This window comes from Cryptomeria japonica, chromosome 11 (genome assembly GCF_030272615.1).
Source record: "Cryptomeria japonica chromosome 11, Sugi_1.0, whole genome shotgun sequence".
In the NCBI taxonomy this organism is placed as follows: Eukaryota; Viridiplantae; Streptophyta; class Pinopsida; order Cupressales; family Cupressaceae; genus Cryptomeria; species Cryptomeria japonica.
The window spans coordinates 298697234-298708875 of NC_081415.1; the positions used below are offsets into that span (position 1 = coordinate 298697234).

An 11642-nucleotide genomic window follows, 5' to 3' on the forward strand; every position below is an offset into this window, starting at 1 on the left:
TCACAGTCAATGCCATTCGACAAAAAGACACACCGAATTGGAGATTAAATAAATGGCTCTCACCTATTAGAAATTTAATTAAAACTTTGGAAGACTTTAAAATTAGTCATATATTTAGGGAAGAGAATGTAGTGGCCGATGACTTGGCCAAGAAAGCAGCAAGCAAGGATGGCTATGGATGACATGGTAAGAATGATGAAAGAACTTAATTGCATAAGTAGGGATTGGACATATAGGTTGGCATGCCATGGAGCAAGCGAGTTGTGGGGTGGCTGGAGAATTTAGATCACACATACAATACGTGCAAATTTATAAAATAACGGTTAGGAGAGAGAGAAACAGAACATGTGGATCAAATTGGAGATTGGATCATATTGCTATTTGCTAGAGTATAGTACGTTCGTATAAAACAATTTGAAATGCTTGGGTGTCGAGCTGAGCAAGTGGTATTTTTTCTGTTTTTGGAGGACAAAGCATTTAATGTCAAGGGCAAAGCATGATTTATTGCACATGCTTTAAGGATACACAAGGATATAGGCGTGCGAATGTGGCAGCATGCAATTAATCTTTGCAGACGCATTTAGTAAGGCAGTTTATGGGCTATATAATTGATTTCGAAGGTTAACTTTGCCATTTGGAGATCAACAATGGACACACCTATTCTTCTAGAGGCTACCAAGCCACAGATGGCATTTTTGGGGGAGATAACTGACAAGCGCTCGGGCACTCTGTTGGTGAATCATCACATGTATATCATGCATGCTGTGAAGGTGGTGTTGGGCCCAAAATTCATGTTGGCTCACTGTAGGTATAGAGTTAGATCAAACATACCAGCATTTTTCTTGGCGATGTTGATATATATGGGCACTTCAAAGGAATGGGCGAAAAAGTTGACCCAGATGGTGTTCAAGCATGCTTTTCTCGACGAGATTGACGCAGCTATAGATAATGTGGACATAAATCTCCTAATTCCTCTCCCTTAAAAATATTATATGGGCAAGGATGGTGGAGTCGAGGTTTGTAAATTCCCAATTGTGAGAACCTTAGAGCCAGACATACTGATGGGTCGATGAGGGGAGATAGATAGAAGCATCATTTTCTTGCTCTATATAGCTAAAATAAAAAATCCCACAAGTTTGGATTGGGAGTGGGACTACCTAACTACAAAGGGTTTTGTGGAAGAGGAGGAAATTGATGAGGATGTTGCTGAGATAGTGGGTGTGCTATATCTAGGGTGTGGAGAGGAATGGGCGGTGGATGATGAACGTGATGCGAAGGAGGTCGTAAAGTCTGAGGCCCATGTTGACTGTGGTCAAGAATGTCTAGTCATCAAGCAGGTCAGGGACTTGAGGAAGATAAGGAAGCGGGCAGAGCTTCAAGGAGTTGCTATTGAGTAGGAGCAAGGTTGAGCGGTACTTGGTTGGCGGGCAGAGCGATCCTCTGATGGAAGGGTGTTTATGGTCTGAAAATGATACTTTTTTGTTTCAAGTTAGATCTATCGGATAGGTGGTATATAGGTGGTTAGTTTAGGTATACAAGGAGTCCTCCATTTTTGGAAAGGTCTAGCTATAGGTTTTTTTTTGTGAATGATCAAGCGGCTGGTTGTAGTTGGGTTTGGTGGGATTTTTCTCATAATTTCTGCTTAGAAGAAAAACTTCTTGTAAATTTTTTTTCCTTTACCAATATAATGAGTGTTGGCCCTCCCCAACCATTTATTTACTGAAAAGAAAAAGAAAAACTTTACTTCTAATTTGGTCTATTGTCTTGGTTCTTGTTTGATTGCATGATCTTGAAAGAAGTAGACAACCATTGCATTATCATCTACAAAGGGTGAGTATAGAGGAGCACTTATTGATGACTAGGGTATTCTTTGGCTTCACTAGTTGCTAAAAGAGTTTGGCTTTCCTCTTGATCACCCCACTACTCTTTGGTGTGATAATTAAAGTACCAAACACATAACATGGAACCCAAAGGAGCATCAATAGAGATCTACATGCACTTCACTTAGTACCTCATCCAAGATGGTGTTCTTAGCCTGTAGTATTTAACTATTGAGGAGAAGGTTGTGGACATCTTCACTAAACCTTTGGCATTTCTTCATTATCTCCACTTGCAATCAATGTCAAGAGTGAAGGAAGCTATCCTTAGGGGGTCATCTTGAGTCCTTCTTTCACATGTTTTCTTTTCATGTTTCACACTTTTGGGAAGGAGATTTTTCCTACAAGTTTTCTTGCCTTTCTTTGTTTGTGAGAGATCTTTTGGTACATGGGTGCCTCATTGGGCCTTGTTGTCAAGACCCATCTTTGAATATTTTTTCTCTTTTCTTTCCTCTCTAAATTGCACTTAAGGGGTACTGTTGGTAGGAATAGGTCTGTTCTCTAACCAATTTCTCTTTTGGGTCCTTTTCACACCTAGTTAATTAAAATTAATTAAGGCATTAAATTTTTGTGTTTCATGCCTCATTGAGCCTTGTTGTCAAGACCCATCTTTGAATCTTTTTTCTATTCTCTTTCCTCTCTAAATTGCACTTAAGGGGGACTTCCCTAACTGATTTCTCTTTTGGGTCCTTTTCACACATAGTTAATTAAATTTAATTAAGGCTTTTAATTTTTGTGTTTCAAGTCATAGAATTATAACACTTGTCACAATCACATGTTATGCTATGTCTAGCCTTTGCCTATATATAAAAGGTTTCTCTATGTAAATTTCATTGTATTTTGTTGTACCAATATTGGAAATATAAAATTTGTTCATTATTTATCCCTTATGTTGAAGTTTATTATGTGGTTCAGAAGATTCTTGCTCCTATGAGTCCTTTTGGTGACTCCAACATTCTCTAAGGACCTTTTCCATGAAAGAAACAATAACAATCATGATATTTCCATAGTTCATGCTCATGCTTAAAATATTTCTGGATTCAATTGTGTCAAGATTCTTACAACCAACATTTTAGATCATACTCCATAATTCATCATTAGGAAGAGGAAAAACTTAGTATAGATTGCAGAAAATACTCCTTAAGAGGAGGGAGAGTTTGGAATGGAGAATGAGAGGAAATGGAACACAAAGGCAAGAAAAAATATAAAAAAAGAAATGGCTCAGCCACAATATAAAATAATTAGAACTACAACATAAACTATTAAAAAGCTGATAAACTGAAAGGACACAAACATGTTAAGAAAGCAAGAATGAAAAATAAGGTCACTGACAATTAATAAATATTTGTATATAATTATTTGCAGTAACTTGTCTGTAAATAAATACTAATTGTGGTTGCAACTCTAATTATTAATTGTGGTTGTAACCTTGTTTTACCTTACTTTTCACTCTTGCTTTCATGACACATTTGTGTCCTTTCAATTTATCAGCTTTTCAATAGTTTATTTTGTAGTTCTAATTACTTATATTGTGGTTGCTCCATTTTCCTTTTCCATTCTCTCTTGCCTTTCTCCTCCCCTTACTCTAGTTCTCCATTCCAGGCTCCCCCTCCTTTAAAGGAGCATTGCTTACAATCTATCGTAAGTTTTTCATCTTCCTCATGACAGATCATGAAGTGTGATCTGAAATGTTAATTGTAAAAATCTCGATACAGTTGAATCTAGAAATATTTAAGTAAAACAACAATGGCAAATATGGCACTGAATTGGAACTTCAAAATGAATTGTTAATGTTTGAAAGACTTATTTTATTTTCACTTTCAATGAACTTGTTGCAGATATGGAGCAGTGTGTTGTCATTGATGTCAACCCATATTGAATAGCATGTTGTGTGTTAGGATTGTTGCAATATAGAGAAGTGTGTTGCCATTGATATCAGCCTATGATAATGAATGTTCTTGTTTGGATGTCCAAAGGGGGTGATTGTTGCAGTTGAGGTGACAATGTGTTGGCCTTGATATCAAAATATGTTTGTATGCTTGAAAGTTCATAGTTGGATGTCAAAATGTGCTGATCAAATATAGTTCATGGTTGGATGTCAAATGTATGATGTTCTGAGGTAACCTCTCATTGATAGATTGTTGCAATGAAACAACTCATGTAGTGCCAGTTTTGGTGTCTCTGGCTCAAAAGATTGTTTTGCATTTCTCTACATTTGAAGATATGTTTTTGCAGTTTGGAAGTAAGACAAAGGAGGATGTGTAGCCTGCATGTTTCTCATTTCAGGTTACAAAAGTTAATGTAGTCATTTCCAGGACATGCAGAGTAATGACATTTTTGCTGCATATCAGGATGGGTCAAAGGAATACTCCACACTTCTCTACAATTCAATATTTTCTCTTGCGGTTTTGGGGACTTGATCATAGTGTCTGTACTTTACTTCTCCTCAAGTTTCGGGTGTTCAAGTGTTCCACAAGTATGAACCTAATTGTTATATCTCAAGATTGTGTTTTTTGGTTTGACTATGCTATTGTGTTTAGTTTTAGTCTGTTTGCGCTAGATCTTTTGATCATGATAAAGTGAAAGAAGGTTACAGGAAAGTCTTTGAAGTTCATATGGTACCTGTACGTGCTCCACACATTGGTTTCTGGTCTCTCTGGTACTGTTTGTTGTCTGCAGTGAATGTATGGAAGGTTAAATGGTTGTATGGCCAACCTAGAATATTTGTGCCTATGCTTTGTGGTTTGTGCCAATATGATGATGTGTGCTAAGGTGTTTTGGGTCCTATTTATCTTTTGGTTTGTGCCACAATTACTTCCCCTCCATCACCAAAGTTATTGAGTTGACATTTTGGCTGTTGCATGTTTCATGTCTACGCGTTACAACTTGGCCGACTGGGAGAAGATTGTTTGAGCTTGAGCAATGGTTTTAGTGTTCGTGCTGCTTTGGAAGATGTGTTGTGATATCTTTTGAGCCTCGTTGAACCTTGCATTGATCTGCAATGTGTTATCCTTCTTGGCTTATGTGTTGTGTGGAAGTGTGATGCTACACATTTTATCTATATGTGATTTTGAGGCTGACCTAATCAGTGTTTTGAAGGCTGGTGGAGGATTTAAATGAAAGATCAAATCATAGCAAATTGGTGAGGTGGTGTGTTGTTGTGGAAGTGTACAAAGAAATGCCTAAAGCATACCGGAGGCAGTGAGCTGAAGGTTGCTACATTTGAATAGGCTCGGAAGTGTATTGCAAGCAGTGAGCCAAAAGTAGTTGATGTGGTCTTACAGAGCTGTTGTAGTGGAAGTCAATCAATTATTCATGCTAATCTGAGGTTGAAGCCTCCTTTTGTAAGTGTTGTAATTCTCAGGGAATGAACATCCTTTGGTTGAAGCCATAAAACTATTATTCAGGGAGTTGTTGCTTCCTTGGATTGTAGCCCTAAAGCAAATTTGTAGTTCTATTTATTTTATTGTGAGGCTGGATTTGGACAGTAGATCCAAGCAGCTAGCTCACTGTGGTTTTTCCCTTGTTGAGTTTTCCACGTGAAGCTTGTGTCTCTTGTGTTTCGTTGCTGCTGATCTGTTTGTAAATAAGGGTTTTAACTTTTGTGCTGAAGGGTTTAAGTTTGATTGAATACTAATTCACCCCTCACCCCCTCACCCCTAGTATTCTAGTATATTTAACATTTCTGTGAGGTCCGATCTAAAGTCTACTTGGTTAATAAATAAAAAGTTGGTCCTTAAAATCATGGCAGCATCCAATAATAAAATTTTATCTTTTAACACTCATTATTCCTATGCATGTTTAAATTAAAACCCTTGAGTTGTCAAAAATAGAATCCACTTTATAGTACTGATAATCAACACATCATAAAACTGACTTTTGCATGTTTTTTATTCAGCTAAATCCTATCTGCTTTAAGCCCTATACTAAGTTTTTCCTTTCTAACTAAGAATAAGTCTTAAAATTCTAAGTGAGAATAATTGCTAGTTATATTTGAATGTGTCCTACTATAGCCTTTATTCTCCAATACATTAGGTTAGGTAAATTTTAAGTTTCATGATGTTTGGCATACTTCAACATTGTCAAATCAACCCTTACCCAAAAAGATATAAGACCAAATACAAACATTATGAAACCATAATAGGCACAATAAGTGGCTCAATTTCTTCCTTGCAATATGTGTTTGCCAGTAACGTTGGGCTGTGGCTATTCTGGCTCCAAAACGGACCTTTCATCAGCGTGATAGCGACATGTTAGTCAATCACAGCCGTTTATTGCAAAATGGACGGTGTAAAACGCGCGACTAACAGGCGTGTTAGTCAATCCATACTGCCGTTTTGGAGCCAGAATAGACGCGTCCGTAACGTTGGGCCTCCCTTGGGGCTGTGTTTTGCCAGGTCATATCAGATCTCAACTAGAACCAAACACCTAAAATAAAAGAGGTCACAAATTACACAAATGACAATGTATCTTACAAGTTATTACTCACCTCAACATTCTTAAGAGAGAACTCTGGAGTATGTGCCAAGCATGAATTGCCAAATGTGTCACAAGGTCCACTTGTTCCATTCAACCTTCACATAAAAAAAAATATCAATCTGAAACCCATTATACAACATAGAATTCTAAGAGGAAAACAACCCAAGCATAACCTTAACAACAAGAATGACATTGGATTTTTAATGGCATTGCAGGGACTTTATCATCAATAAAAAATAATGGCTAAGCTAAACTTAGAATCCCATTCTATATAACAACTCACTGCTACCTCCATAAAGAGAATCAAGATAGTGGCTTACAAGTCTCCATCCATGCATAATGCAAAGTTGCCACCTCCTCCAAGTGCCAACAAATCATTCATACACAAGATGAAGTATCTATTTGCCCCTGCAAAATGCAAACAATGTTATATGTATGACTAGTCTGAAAAAAGTTTTAACATTTTTAAGCCAGGCCATACAAAAAATTGCTATCCATCCCAAACATATCATCTATAAGGTTTCATAAAAAACAAGCCATATTTATATTGGACATTGTCCTTGAGACTCATATATGTATCCATGCAACTTAGAAACTAATAAAACAGAAAATCTCAATTATAGCCAATGCCACCAAGAGACAGGCAGGTACCAGTATAGGAGATGAGGATAGCTATGGGTACAGGTATGCAAATTCTCAAAAATGGTAGAAGGGTACTGAGAGATGCATGATATTTTGTTAAAAATTAAATATATACAGAAAATTCAAGACGGACATTATAAAATGGCTAAGCAACTTAAAAAAATTGTAAATTGCCTATTAAGAAAACAGACATTTCAGAGTGCATGAACTAGATGTAAACGAAATTAAAAAAAAATTCATATTGATAATAAGCCTTCTCTGTCAAGTAGAGTATGGTCCCATTTTGTCAAAGGATCCTCCTTGAACCTTGGGTATCTATGACAAAGAAGCTGAAGCATTCTCTGTACACACACCAGATTTTATACTGTCTTTATGGTAGTCAGTTTCTATTCATTAACAAAAGAAACCTTAAATACTCCTATTCCACTTAGATGCTGAAGAACTGTCTATTTATAAGAGAAATTCTATTGAAAATTATTGCAATTTGGGTGCTTCAGGTAGTTGTGTTATCTCCCATATCAGCGGATTGGATAGAAAGTGCATGGAGTGCTTCTCCAAGCTGGTTGTTCAATTCTACTTCCCATATGGGGGGGTTTAGTATGGACCATATCATCCATGGACCAAACTCCCCAATGATCCGGCCATGTTCCACTTCTTTGCATATGGTTGTACATTGTACCACCTCTCTGTTGGGATTTTCTTCATAAATTCTAACTTACAATGCTTCCACATTAGAAATATCACCTCATCTGCATGAAAAGTATGACAACTGAACCCTGACAATCTACAAAGTTAGGTTTGCCTGTATACAAATGGGTTCATATCAAGTCCTCATCCCATGCTAATATGCATGCACAAACATCTTGGATACATTCCCAAAACAGTCTGTTGGTTATCCCTAAAAGAAAACAAAAACCTTAAAAAACTCACACAATTTTTAATATTTAATATACTACAAGCCTAAGTTATTATATTAAAACAGTCAAGAAAATCTTAATTTTTATATTTAAAAAAAAAATGGTGAACCATTGCACACAAGCACATTCCTGAATCGACAACTAAACTGATAATAGGAGCACCCTCTATTGGCCATAAGTCGCACAAATCCCTTCATTACCTCTCCATCATTACATGGAGGCCCCTTTTCAACGATTTCTATATCTTGCCACTTCATATTTAAAGCATAAGCAGCCATAGAGAGGGCATGTTAAGTTTGTTCTATCTCCTGTGTACTTTTCATCAAATGATACAGAGAATCCCTTGTATTACTTTTTTTATTTCCTCCAAACATAGAATCAAATACTTTACAGACACCTCCCCCAAACATGGCATATTTGAATCTGTAAAGTGGATTACTTCACAAATGTGATGGATGAAGTTGACCACAAATATAATATCAGTCTGACAATCCACTCATCTCAACTGAACTATAGTCTGATCAATATTACCTCCAAGCAGCCCATGCATAACTAGTTGTAGTTAAAAAAAATAGTCCCCTTTGACAGCACCAAGACACTCTTAAAGTATAAAGAAAGAAGCAATCTCTCAGTAAGTTTGAGTTACACCTTTGCACATTTATAATAAATGGCATGTGAATGGTGATGATTATTTTGAACAGCATGTTAAAAATTGCAGAAAAATATAGATGTCAAAGTGCATCATTCAATAAGCCAGAAGATTTACAAAAACCTGCCAATATCTGAGTGCATTAGTCGATGCATATATACATGGCGTCAAATATATAGTCTTGTATTTTTATTTTTGCATCAACCAAGCCCATTGCTTTAGCAATTAAAGCAGCATTTGTAACAACCTAAACAACATGCGATGCTCCCTCCTCAGTGAAACCACATGGACCTAAGGCAACCGTGATTTTTACTCTTGCCCTGAAAAATCAATTGCTTTACAAGATACAGGTCTTCAATAGATGTTTCCCTTATAGTTATAAGTGGATAGTTATTTATATCAGTCCAACCGTCCATCACAATGCTACAACCTTGCGTAGACAAGGCTCTTTTGAATGGTGCAATTTGTTGCTCAAGCTGTATTTTTCTTTGCCAACAAGATTCGTGGGAAGTTTCTCAAATCCACATGGTTTGCCTGCTATCATTCTATTTCTTATAGCATAAACCATCTCTTTGGAATGAGATAAGAGGGCAAATTTAAATGGTATGTTATTTGCATAAAAGAAGTGAGTGAACAAGTTTCCAATGGGGTTTGTTTGCCACATACGGGTAAACGATTAAACGCAGGAAGTAAATGCACAGAACATAATTGAAATATATTAAAGAACCAGTTTCTGTATTAATTCAACAATCCATGTACATCAAGTGCTTATAACATCACACCCAGATACGACTATGATGATCCACTACGAAGGGAAGGTATGCAATATATAATACCTGAAGGGGTGCGACCAACTGTCGCGTCCAACTGCCCTTCGGGACGACTAACTGACTACCGTAACTCATAATTACTGACGACAACATAACATAATACGACAACATGGCATAATGATTATTCCCGACAACATCATCCCCCCCAAGAAAAGAAGTCGTCTCCGAACGACTTAATACAAAATAGAGATGATGTTCATACATTAAACAAAATCAAGGTATAGAACTGCAGGAACTGCTGATGCCAAAAGAGCCCAAAACTCATAAACCTGCTGCATCCTCGCCTGAAAACCCTTTTTTGCTACCATCTTTGTTTTTTTTCTTGACATCACAGTCCTCCTGTGCCTAAACCAAACTTGTCTGCAAAACACGCTTTTCAGTCTCAGCCTCCACCCAACTACTACTCAAATGATATTGTCTCCTCTCGACATCCAACTCTTGGGTACGCTGAGCTAAGTCTTACACTACTACTGCCTCCAACCTGGTGGTCAGCTCCTCTCGAGCCCTCTGTGCATCCACCAAGGCAACCTCACGTCCAGCCGAGACATTCTCTGAGTTCCTCAAAGCGTACCATTCATGCCTGGAAGTGGCCACAACCCTCTGGCAAAAAGGCTAGGAGATGCCTCAAATCCTCCATCACACTCCCCAAAGGTTGATAACTGAACTGAATAACTCCCTTGTGTTGTACGACTGCGCGTTCTTGCAAGGCCTTAAACTTTGTTAGTTCGCAACCTCCAAATCCGTCTCCCTCTACGGCTTATGGCTTCCCCGCCAATGCTTAGCTTCAGGCTTCTTTCTCATAGTACGAAACAATCCCAACACTTACCGTGACTTCTCTAATGCCTTCGCCCAACTCAAAAAGTGTATTGTAGCTCAAAAATAACCTTCAAAACCACATGGAAGTCCATGGCGCACATCATTTTGTGATATTTTAAGATGCCAAAAACCTTCTTCTCCACTCTAATTTTTTCAGTGTCCTGGCTCCAGACTCCATCGAATGATTTTTCGATCCGGTCGTCGGTTTTTTTTTTTTTCCACGTGCCATCACCGTTTATCCTTGTCGTGCCGTGGTATTGTTCCTTTCACCCTCTTTTAAACCGCTGCCGCCGTCGCTGTGCTCCTTCAGGCATCTCGAGCCCGTACAGAGGTTATTTGTATGGTGGAGTGGTCTGTCGTACGGTGGTTGAGCCGTACGGCGACTGGGATCACCCGAAGGCTTGGTGTCGTATGGTGATTGGTCTCCCGTACAGTGGCTGGGAAGGTTGCATGGTGGATGTTGTCCGACCGTACGGGTGTACGGTAGTGGCCGTACGATGGATGAATACCCGCCGAGTTCCGCCCTACCGCACGGTGGTCCCACCACCACTTTCAAAAAAATATTTTATTACCTCCCTACAGATAGGTTCGATTCGCGATTTCTTCCTTCGGCGCTAAATTGCTTCCCTTCAAATTACATATGACATCTTTCAACCGACGGCAATTGAAATCTCTCTGTGGAGTCTGCCTCTATCCAACACCCTTCGGTAATATACCCCTTTGGCTTCCAAGACCCCCTTCGGCTGGCATTTTTATTTGCTCCTTTGTTAATTACTATCCTTTGGCGACTTCGTATCTCTCTTTGGTGCTTTTCCTACGGCAAAATCTTCTTCTTCCCTATGGCGTCGGGTTTCCTTTACTCCCTTCTACTGCAATTTCTTTTTCCCTCATGCTTGTGTCTTTGGTTGGGCGTGGGCATTTTTTCCCTTTTCGTTGGGCGTGGTTTTTGTTGGGCAGCACAGTGGTCACCTATTTTCGGCTGGGTGTGGTTTTGTTGGGCATCCTCCGCACCGCACGGTGGTCACCCCAACGGTGGTTCCGCCGTACGGTGCCCCCGACGGTGGTCACCGGCGATGGCCCCTTGACGGTGGTTCCACCATACGGGGACCTCGACAGTGGTCCCACCGCGCAGCGGTTCCACCGTGGCCACCGATATTTTTTCAATTTTTTAATTTTTAATTTCCTAGAGAGTTTTCGACTCGGGTCTCATGCCTCTTGGATCGCCCTTGTTTGCCTCGCCCAAGAGTCTCCTGCTTTGGTCCCGTGCCTCTCGGGTCCCCTTCCATCCTCTTGGGTCCCCCTCACTCTCGGGTGTCCTTCTGGCCTCTCGGGTCTCCTGTGCGCTTCTCATGGTAGGGTTTCAATTTGGACCCGTTGATGGCAAGTCTATTTTCAATGGCTATCCGAAGACCTAGAACCATAAATTCTACAG

The 11642-nt window shown here is 39.1% G+C and overlaps 1 long non-coding RNA gene across 1 annotated transcript in view; it reads right to left on the minus strand.

The window, feature by feature from the left end:
* LOC131072185 (uncharacterized) overlaps positions 1–6829 on the minus strand; it is a 33697-nt gene extending 26868 nt beyond the window's left edge. The window contains exons 1-2 of the long non-coding RNA XR_009112670.2: positions 6677–6829; positions 6367–6451 (exon numbers count right to left, since the gene is read on the minus strand). This is a non-coding gene — a long non-coding RNA (uncharacterized LOC131072185). The remainder of the gene's footprint in view (positions 1–6366; positions 6452–6676) is intronic.
* Between the last annotated feature and the right edge of the window lie 4813 nt (positions 6830–11642).